The sequence below is a fragment of the Papio anubis genome, chromosome 6 (genome assembly GCF_008728515.1).
Source record: "Papio anubis isolate 15944 chromosome 6, Panubis1.0, whole genome shotgun sequence".
Classification (NCBI taxonomy): Eukaryota; Metazoa; Chordata; class Mammalia; order Primates; family Cercopithecidae; genus Papio; species Papio anubis.
Genome location: NC_044981.1, coordinates 24,362,335 through 24,373,895, shown reverse-complemented (window position 1 = coordinate 24,373,895; position 11,561 = coordinate 24,362,335). Strand labels below are relative to the sequence as shown.

Sequence of the window (11,561 nt, the reverse complement as noted above, 5' to 3'; positions counted from 1 at the left end):
ACTGTTCCCAAAGAGGCTGCGCCATTTTACATTCCCACCAGTAATGTATGAGGGTTCAAATTTCTCCCCATTCCCACCAAGAGTTATTTTTTTCTTCTTTTAAACTACAGCCATCCTAGTGGATGTGACACAGCAGCCTCTATATCCATTAGTATTTGGTGTGTCCCTTACAAACAGCACAGAGCTGGGGGTTTCCTTCCATATGACAACCTTTTTCTTTCACTTGATGTATTTAACCCAAGTTTATTTTTTGTGATTAGTGACCTCATTAGATTTTTTTTTTTTTTTTTCTTTTTGAGACAGGGTCTTGCTCTGTCACTCAGGCTGGAGTGTAATGATGTGATCTCAGCTCACTGCAGCCTCCCCAAGCCCTGGCTCAAGAGATCCTCCCACCTCAGCCTCCTGAGTAGCTGGGACCACAGGCATGCACCACCATGCCCGGCTATTGTTTTTGTATTTTTGGTAGAGACAGGGTCTCGCCATGTTGGCCAGGCTTGTCTTGAACTCTTAAGCTTAAGTGATCTTCCCACCTCAGCCTCCCAAAGTGCTGGAATTATAGGCATGAGCCACTGCTCCTAGCCCTAATTAGATTTTTATCACATAATTTTGTGCTTTCTATGTGTCATGCTATTTAAAAACTCTTTCTTTTAGATGAATACTCTTTGTCTTTATTTCATTTTGCCCAATCTATCAGTTTGGCAGTTACACTCAGTATGTCTATTTTTATTTATTTATTTATTTATTTATTTATTTTGAGACGGAGTCCCACTCTGTCACCCAGGCTGGAGTATAGTGGCGCAATCTTGGCTCACTGCAACCTCCGCCTCCCGGGTTCAAGCAATTCTCTTGCCTCAGCCTCCTGAATAGCTGGGATTACAGGTATGCACCATCATGCATGGCTAATTTTTTGTACTTTTAGTAGAGACGGGGTTTCACCATCTTGGCCAGACTGGTCTCGAACTCCTGACCTAAGGTGATCCACCCGCCTCGGCCTCCCAAAATGCTGGGATTACAGGCACAAGCCACTGAGCCCAGGCTCAGAATGTCTATTTTTTAAAACAATGGTTACCCTATACATTTTAACATGCGTATATAACAATATTTCAAGTTATTTATCTTTCTCCACAAAAATAAACAAAAGGGCCTTATAATGCTTATATTTTGCTTATACTCTTTTCCTCCATTTATTTCTGTTATTCTCTTCTTTTTTTTTTTTTTTTTTGAGACAGAGTCTTACTCTTTTCCCCAGGCTGGAGTGCAATGGCATGATCTCGGCTCACTGCAATCTCCACCTCTTGGATTCAAGCAATTCTCCTGCCTCAGCCTCCTGAGTAGCTGGGATTACAGGCACGTGCCACTGCACCCAGCTATTGTATTTTTGTATTTTTAGTAGAGACGGGGTTTCACCATGTTGGCCAAGCTGGTCTTGAATTCCTGACTTCAAGTGATCTGCCCACCTCAGCCTCCCAAAGTCTTGGGATTACAGGCATGAGCCACTGTGCCTAGTTTATATTCTATTATTTTCTAGTATTCCAGTTCTATATGAGTCATACATTCCACAATCAGACAGTGTCATTATTGTTTCCTGCAATCGTTTAAAATATTTATCATGTAGTTACCAGTGTCTTCATTCACCATGCCTTCTTGCCTCTTAGACTATTATTCAAGGTCAGTTTTTTTTTTTTCCTGTCTGAGCCAAGTTCTTAAAATTTCCTTTAATGAACTGCTCTTGGTGGTAAATGCTCTCATTTTTTACTCATTCTTGAGAAAGATAATTTTGCCAGGCACAAATTCCATATTGACAACTATTTTCCCAACACATTGAAGATCTTATTCCACTGTTTTCTGGTTTGTAATGTTCCTTTTGAAAAATCAGTCATTAATTGAATTATCTTTTCTTTGTAGGCAATACATGTTTTCTCACTAACTTCTTTTGGTTTTTTGTTATGTGCATATTTTGTATCGCAGAATCAGTACGATATGCTAAGGTGGTGATTCTTTGTTTTTTTTCCTTCTTAAGATTCATTTGACTCCCTGAATATGAATATTTGTACCTTTCAACAATTCTAGAAAACTTCAGTTAATGACTCTGCTTCATTCTCTTTGTGTCTCCTTCTGGAATTTTGATTAAAAATGTAGTAAATAGTCTTACTTTTAGCTTCTAACCCTTCTTTCATATTTTTCATCTATTCTCTCTCTGTCCTGTCTTCTGGATCACTTATTTGTTATTTTTTTTCTTTTTTTTAACTGAAGTCCAGAAATTAGATGCAAGGATAACTTATTTGAATATACTGTTTTAGTTTAATAATTCTCTCTTTGGATGTGACTAATCTGCTATTTAAACTCTTCATTGAGTTTTAAATTTTAATTATGTTTTTCAATTCTAGAGACTCTGCTTCACAATTTTTTTAAAAAACCTTTGGTCATTTTAAAAGTCTTTTGTTCTTACACTTTCTATCATTTTTTTTTTTAAATATAGTAAACAGAATTATTTTACATTCTGCCTGTGATAATTCCTGTATCTGAAATTTTTGTAGGTCTTTCTTCTGGCTGTTGTTCCTTCAGATTCCCATTTATCATTTGTTTTCTTATAAGTTTTAGGTTTTTTGAGTGTATATTCATGTTTCTTGGAACATTATCTATGGGGATTATCTGTAAATTCAGTAGAAGCTGTGTTCCTCCAGAGAAAATTTGTGTTGGTTTCTGTCAGTCATCTGAGAACAATTCCAATCCGGGATCACTTTACATTTAATTCTTTGCCCCACATTTTTAGATCACAAAGAAAGAGTTAATTAGGTTCCACAGCTATCTAGGGGTCAACTGATGTAATTATGAAGCATCAGGATGAAATTCTGTGCTCCCTTCCTCCCACCTCGGCCTTTAGCACAAATGGGAAAATAAGCATATCTTCTTGCTGTAATTGCTCTGCAAAGAGGGCTAATTTCTTATTCACCATCATATTTATGGTGTAACTCTTTGAATTTCCATATTTGCATGGGAAACTTCTCTCTGAATCTTCACCTTGGGAAGCCCTAGGCCTATCTCTTGTGTCTCTGTCCCTGTGTAGCCATCAAAATAACAGTTCCAGATCACCAGGGCATAGGCAGGTATACTTAGAGTTAAAGCTGATTTCAGTGCTTGCTCACTTCCCAGGGTTTCTGTTATCACTCAAGTTTTGGCTTTTCTGAATTCTTTTCATTCTTGCCGAATTGGCAATGCATTTAAAAAGGTTTAGACATTTAGCCAGGCATGGTGTCTCATGCCTGTAATTCCAGCACTTTGAGAGGCCAAGATAGGAGGATTGCTTGAGACCAGGAGTTCAAGACCAGCCTGGGCAACACAGAGAGACCCCATCCCTCCACAAAATTTTTAAAAATTAGCCGGTTGTAGTGGCACATACCTGTAATCCTAGCTACCAAGGAGGCTGGGGCAGGAGGATTGCTTAAGCCTAGAAGTTGCAGTGAGCTATGATCATGCCACAACCTGGGTGACAGAGGGAGGCCCTGTTTCTAAAGAAAAAAAAAAAGATTTAGATATTGTGAAAAAAGATCAAGTATTTTAGATTGCTTTAGAAGGAGAGTGATCCAAGATATTTAGCTCACCATGTTGTTAGGAATGAAAGTCAACCAATATTCTCTTTGAAAAGGATTAAGGGCAGAAACCACATATGAGCATATATACTCCATAATGGTTTCTAATACAACACTGGGCACATCACAGCCACTGTTCGCCGCTCCTCAAGGTGCATCTCTTCTTCTTTCATATCCCCAGCACCCTTCATGCTCAGATTAATTCATTTAACAAACATTTATTAAACACTTATCTTTACCATGATGCTAACTGCTAGAAGATCCATGGAAGACACTTCCTTCTATAACACAGAGAAAATAGAAGCTCTTGGTTTGAGTTTTTGCCGACTTTTCTTCACCTCGGCCTCTAAACTTGCTACTTTATGGTGGGTTTGCAGGTCTCATTCTAGTGAACTGCAAGTTTTTTCACTGCTATCAAATCTGTCAACATAAAATTGTATGTGTTTTTCAGAGAAACAAAATTTTGACTTGGAGAAATGTGGTATTTGGTTTATGTAGAATTCCAAGATAAACAACTATGGTTTTCTTCAGAATTCACTTCATGATTTTCTTCAGGATTCACTTATGATTTTATATAAAATAAGGTTTAATGCTTCTGGTTTTAGGAGACTGTTTCTACTCATCTCACATTCTAAGTGGAAATAAAGAAAGTAGTAAATAATTACTTCTGGCTGGGAGAAGTGGCTTACACCTATAATCCAAGAACTTTGGGAGGCTGAAGTGGGAGGATCACTTGAGGTCAGGAGTTTGAGACCAGCCTGGCCAACATGGTGAAAGCCCATCTTTACTAAAAATGCAAAAATTAGCTGGGCATGGTGGTGCGCACCTGTAATCCCAGCTACTCAGGAGGCTGAGGTGGGAGAATTGCTTGAACACAGGAGGCGGAGGTTGCAGTGAGCTGAGATGATGCCACTGCACTCCAGCCTGGGTGACAGAGACTCTCCATCTCAAAACAACAACAACAACAAAAACAGCAACAACAACTTTTTACTTTTTATTATTCTTTTCTTTTTTTTCTTTTGGAAAAAAATATGGAATGCTTCATTTATTTACATGTCATCCTTACACAGGAACTTATGCTAATCTTATCTGTATCATTCCAGTTTTAGTATATGTGCTGCTAAAGCAAGCCTTTTTATTATTCTTAACTCCTTAGTTATATGGCAATGTATAGAACAAGCATTTTTAGGTTGCATGCGGTGGCTCACGCCTGTAATCCCAGCATTTTGGGAGGCCGAGGTGGGTGGACCACCTGAGGTCAGGAGTTTGAGACCAGCTTTGCCAACATGGTGAAAACCTGTCTCTAATAAAAATACAAAAATTAGACTGGCATGGTGGCAGGCACTTGTAATCCCAGCTGCTTGGGAGGCTGTGGCAGGAGAACTGCTCGAACACGAGAGGCAGAGGTTGCAGTGAGCCGAGATCATGCCATTGCACTCCAACCTGGGTGACAAGAGCAAATCTCTGTTTCAAAACAAACAAACAAACAAACAAACAAACAAACAAACCTCTAAAGCTAGGTAAGGCAATGAGGATGAGCAGCAGAGGAAGGATTAAAGTGTGTTAGGCAAATGGAAGCTACAGGATTTGGTTCTGGATAGGAGTTAAGGATGATACCCATTATAATCAATATTGGCCAATGAGTTAGCCAGTTAATATAGCCAACTGGGGTAGGTCACCTAGCACATGGATATGAAGAAGAAGTTAGCGATTACCAGAACTGATTGAATTCACCTGACAAGAGGCTTATCAGAGAGTCACCATTATCCATCTGTAGGTCCAAGAAACAGTCTCAAGGCACTCAAGTTCCTGTTCTTTTCGAGGCTAAGATGTGAAAACCGATTGTAAAGGTGACACTTTTTAAGGAAAAACTAGCAGAATATGTCCCACATTTCATACATATCTCTATTGCCTTCAAAGGATATTAAAACCCAATACTGGGTAAGAGAGTTTGGTTTCCTGCGTAGGTGCACACCTCTGCACGTGGCTGTGCATTTTATGTGGAAGCTAAGCAATTAGTCTTAGAATCTCTTTGGTTGTCAAGGGATGTACTTTTTTTTTGCTGATCTGAAAATATGTTTCCTTCTACAGGAGTATTTTCCATTTTTTTTGAAGTTTTAAGTTAATTTTAATATATTTTCCTTTTATTAATTAATTCATGAAATAATTATTTACTACTTACCATGTTCCAGCCTCTGTGCTAGGTACTAGTAAGACATTGATGAATAAAATGAACACAATCCTTTTCCTTAGGGAATTTATACATATAAACATTTAACTCTACAAAGATTAAACATGTAATTATATAAAGCTTTACAATTACACATATAATTATATGAAGATTTGTAATTATATAGCCAGGCATGGTGACTTGCACCTGTAGTCCTACCTACTTGGGAGGCTGAGGTGGGAGGATCACCTGAGCCCATGAGGTCAAGGCTGCAGTACGTTATGCTCATGCCTGTGAGTAATCACTGCTCTCCAGCCTGGGCAACATAGTGAGATCCTATCTTTTAAAAATAAATAAATAAATATTTTAAATTTTATAACTGTCATTGATAAAACCTATAAAGAAAAAAATATATAATATGTTGGGGGTTTATCCTGATCTGGGGAGTGGGATAGAGAAGATTTCCTGGGGAACTGACATTTAAGTTGGGACTTGATCTATAGAGGGAGTTGGAGGGAGCCAAATAAATAGGAATGAGGGGATAAGGGGCTATAAAGTACATCCAAAGGGATTTTAAAGGAAGCGATGGTACAAGTTTTCACTTTGGAGAGCCATAGGAAGATTTGTGCAAGAAGAGATGGAAACTCAAGCAACAACAGTAGTGTATTTATGGCTTTGTAATCAAAGTTGATGATATTGGATTTCACTGTAAGAGAAATGATAAGGATTTGAAGAATTTTAAGCTGGAAAGTGAAATGGGTAGATCTGTGTTTTCAGCAACCTTTCAGGCTGACTGTTCTGTGGAGAATGGATAACAAGGAAGCAAACTGGAAACAGGGTTACCTCTTAGGGGATGATGATGCCTTGAATTCAAAAGTGGAAATGGGTGTGGAGATAAGTGAATGGATTTAAGAAACATTTGAGAGGTAGAAAGAGGTAGAATTGATAGAACCTGGTGATTAGTTGAAGAGCCCTTATAAACCTAGGGTGCGATGTGGTCTGGTTTTAGCACAGTATTACATCAAAATAAATATTGTTTAAGCAGAAATATATAATTGAAAGCATTTCAGAGATTTAGGCTCTTGAGGAAACAGCAAATGCCTTGTTGGTATTATTATTTTTCTTTTTGATTTTTTGAGACAGGGTCTCATTCTCTTACCCAGGTTGGAGTGTAATGGCATGATCGTGGCTCACTGCAGCCTCAACCTCCCAGGCTCTGGTGATTCTCTCACCTCAGTCTCCTGAGTAGCTGGGACTACAGGTGCATGCCACTATGCCTGGATAATTTTTTTTTTGTTTTTTGTTTTTTTAGAAATGGGGTTTCACCATGTTGGCCAGGCTGGTCTTGAACTGCTGGGCTCAAGTGATCCACCTGCCTCAGCCTCTCAAAGTGCTGCGATTACAGGCTTGAGCCACCATGCCCTGCTGGTGGTATTATTTTTAATGCACAGCAAAACTTTTTTTAAGAATCTTCTTTGGCCATCTCTCTCATTCTCAATGCCTTTCATATACTTAGGAAGAAGCTAAAATACAAAACTCTCCCCTCCTTTCCTATGTGTGTTCTCAAACATTCCCTTGTATCCATCTGAAGCTCCTCATTCCTCAGCATTCTGCTCCTCATTCTACCTCAGCTCTTCATGATCAGGGTTTATCTAACCTTTCTGGCTTCTTAAAGCCTTCTCTCTTTGCTCAGTGTTCAGACTTTGCTCAAGAGAGAAGAGCTCCAAAACCAGTTCAGCAAGCAACAGGAGCATGGAGAGAGACTGCAGATATCTGACTGTTCTTGTCATTGTTTCTCTGCCACAGTTAAATGTGTTCTATGAAGAAGAGAAGTGGATATGTTCTAGCTTTGAGCAAATGAGTAGATGAGGGTCCATTTGTGGAGACAGGAAACATAGGAAAAGTGTTTTTGAGGAAAACTTGAGATCATGTAAACGTTTCGAGTCTAGGCTGCCTTTTAGATGGTCTAGAGACATTGTCTGGAGAATTGTGTGCCTGGAACCGCCTTGTCCTGGAGTGTGAGGCACTTGTTAAATTCTCAGGAATTGTAAACATGGGCATTGTTAAAAAGTGACTGTATAAATATATGATTAAATAAAAAATAATTGTTAAATATATAATTAAATGAAAAATAATTGTATAACTATACAATTAAATAAATTACATTGAAAACAAAGATAATAAATACTCAAAACTCATCTCTATCTACATTTTACTACTATCTGTGCTCTTAAAGTTACTTAAGTCTGCTGTGCCTGCATGGTGGAAATAGCATAAAATAACTTGCTACTGCACCTTCCTTGGCATCACTGATGTTAGATTGGTATCTGGAAATTGGCCATATTTGGAGTAAACTACAGAGATTGGCAAATACTATGAATCAAGGCCTTCTCTTCCCTCCTAAAAGCCAGCAGTTAAACATTTATCACCACATCTTATCCAAGAGACATCTGGATAAATGAATCTAAGCTCAGGAGACAAATTCGGGCTGGAGATACCACAGTGGGAGGCATAGACTTGATGTGGGGAGCTTCATGGGCTGGCGACGGGGTCCCATATCAAGAAAGACCCCATGATTGGTTTAATGCTCTGCTGTTGCTATCATCAAATTCTTAATTTTTGAATAAGAGGCCACACATTTTCATTTTACACTGGGTTAATATAGATGATAGGGAATTTTAGGCTGTTTGGGGAGGGGGTTACTTAATTGCCTTCTGTTCTACATAACAAGTGTTTTATCTTACTCACCTATGTGGTAGCACATTTTCACAGATTTTTTTCCCCATCTATCCCTCATCCTGTGTATTTTCCACAACCAGCTCACAAAATTTCCCTTGTCTATTTCCTCCGTGTATTGTTCTCTTTGGCCTTCTTTTGAAACTTGTTAACTTTTTTTTTTTTAACTTTTATTTTAGGTTCGGGGTACATGTGCAGGTTTGTTATATAGGCAACCCGTGTCACGGGGGTTTGTTGTACAGATTATTTCATCGCCCAGGTACTAAGCCTAGTACTCAATAATTATTTTTTCTGCTCCTCTCCCTCCTTCCATGCTCCACCCTCAACTAGGCCCCAGTGTCTGTTGTTCCCTTCTTTGTGTCCATGAGTTTTCCTCATTTAGCTCCTACTTATATGAGAACATGCGGGTATTTGGTTTTATGTTCCTGCATTTGAAAACTGTTAACTTTCAAAGCATTAATGTATTACATGGCTTTAATAAAAGTGTTTCTTCAGAACAGAAATCTCGAAGGGGAAAAAAAATGTTTCTCTCCAGATTGCAATGTCCCACACATTCATCTTTCACAGTGGTACGACAGTGGTTACGGAGCTTGTGGAATAAGACAGAACTGGGTTTGAACTCTCTCCCTCTCTCTTTCGTTTTCTAATCCTTAGAACCTGCGAATGGGTCTGAACTCCTGTGTGTGACCCAAGGTAAATTTCTTTGATTTCTCTACCCTTCCGTTTCCTCATTTGAGGAAAGAATAATGTTTACCTCTGAAGGTTATTGTGAATATTAAATTAGATAACCTACATAAAGTGCCTTACATAATACCTGGTCCATGGTTATAGTGTTCAATTAATGGCAGTTATTCTTTTTATTCATACATGACAAGTTAGGAACACCCAGTAATTTGGACCTGACACATGGTAGAAAAGTCTTAGGAGGAATGATGGACACTGGCAGAGATGAGCTGCAAGATTTCGACTCTTTAAACATTTTCCTGGTGCCACAATATGTATGTCCCAGACTGGACTGGACAAAGCGACTCTTTACTAGGGCTCTTACTATTCTCACAACTCCTCTCCCTTGTTATTCCTCAGACAGAGCTAACAATCTACACAAATAGCACAGATGTGGGCTCTTGGACAGCCAGTCAGACATTTAGCCTTCTTGCGGCAGTGAAAAATCCTTTCCCTGGCATAAAGCTTGGCACAGCGTAGGCACTCAAATTTTTTATTTTTATTTTTTTTGGCATATGAAAATTTATTACTACAGTGTGTTCACTATTAAAATTTATGATCTTGGTCTTTCCTTCTTGCCTTTGTATAGGGCCAGAAGAGACACATTGGCCACTTTGACAACCTTAAAGCGGACTCCAGGAATATCTCCAACAGCATGACCTTTGCGACCAAATCCAGCAACCAGAACTTCATCGTTTTCCTCAATAAAGTTCAAGCAAACGTCGTTGGGTACAGAGGCTGTGATTTTCTTGCCATTCTTGATCAGCCGGACCCTGACACACTTCCTAATGGCAGAATTTGGCTGTTTGGCTTCAACTCCTACTTTTTCCAGGACGATTCCTTTTGCATGAGAAGCACCTCCAAAAGGGCTGGCTGGCTTTCAGGGCTGTGCCCAAATGGGGGCGGCACTCAAAATTTTGTAGGTTTTCTTTTTCACCGCCGTGGCCCCAACTAGTACAGGGCCTGGCATACAGCAGGCGTCCATTTATTGAATGAGCGCATGATAATGTCACCTGTTTCTCCCTCTTCCTCCAAATCCCTGTTCTTCCGCCTCTGCCCTAGGCAGCCAGCATATCCCAGGGAGCCAGGCTCAAGCCAGGCCTGGTTCACCGACTCGCTCCCCGCGCTAGGCTGCGGTTGCTATGGAAACAGCGGGAAATAACAACTCCGTTCCCCCTGGGGTGAGGGAGGCCCGCTGAGGTGACAGCAGCTGGAGGAACAGCGTGAGCGACGCGAGGCCGCCGCAGAGTTCACCACTGTGCCACAGCCCCGCCCCAGCGCGGCTGGCGCCCGAACTCCCCTCCCCTCTCTAGCAGGCGAGCGTAGGTAGGTACTACCGCGGAGGGCATCTCCCCGGCCCGCCTCCCCAACCAGGGCCCCGCTTGCGCGATGCCTGCTGTGTTCACGTGATGCGTACCCGCGCTTCGCCGCCAGGCGGCGCTGACCATTGGAGAGGGGGTTAGGGGTCCTAGACGCGCGAGTCTTCCCTCTATTTCTCATTCATTCATTCATTCACTTACATTTATTTTTCCCTTCCTTCCTTCCCTCTGTCCTTCTGGGATGAGCTATTGCTGTGTTGCTCAGGTTGATCTCAAACTCCCGGGCTCAAGTGAGCCTCTTGCCTCAGTTTCCCAAAATGCTGGGATTACAGGCATGAGTCACCGTACCCGGACACAGTCTCTTGCTCTCTCTTTCTCTCTCTCTCTCTCTCTCCTTTTTCAGACAGGGTCTTGCTGTGTCGCCCAGGCTGGAGTGCAGTGGCAAAATCATAGGTTACTGCAGCCTCGACCTCCTGGGCTCAAGTGATCCTCCCGCCTCAGCCTCCGAGATGGCTGGGTCCACAGGCCCACACCATGCCCACCTACTTTTTTTTTTTTTTTAAATTATAGAGACTGGGTCAGGCTGGTCTCAAACTCCTTGCCTCAAGCGATCACAGGCGCATCATAGAGACGGGGGTTTCCCTGTGTTTCCCAGGCTGGTCTAGAACTCCTGGTCTTAGGCAATCCTCCCGCCTCAGCCCCTCAAAGTACTGGAATTTGCAGGCGTAAGCCACCGCGCCTGGCTTTGCACATTTATCTTCCAGCAGAGAAAAACCTGGGCAACTACAGCCAGGAACTTAATTGCTTTAATTTGGGAGAAAGCAGGAGATTGAGGGGTAAGGGTGCAAGAAGAGAGAAAAGAAAAATTAGGCTGTTTGGAAAGGGTAGCACAGATATGAGAAATTGGGTTTCACCATATTAATGTATGTGTGTGTGTGTGTGTGTGTGTGTGTGTATGTGTGTGTGTGTCTCCTCCTCTCTCCTTCCCTCACTCGGCGTGCCTGCTCCAAGCCCCCGCGCGGT

The 11,561-nt window shown here is 41.0% G+C and overlaps 1 non-coding gene across 1 annotated transcript; it reads right to left on the bottom strand.

Moving 5' to 3' along the window:
• Window positions 1-4,615: 4,615 nt before the first annotated feature.
• On the bottom strand, window positions 4,616-4,719 carry LOC116275494. Its single transcript, XR_004184626.1, has one exon. It is a non-coding gene; the product is annotated as a U6 spliceosomal RNA (small nuclear RNA).
• Between the last annotated feature and the right edge of the window lie 6,842 nt (window positions 4,720-11,561).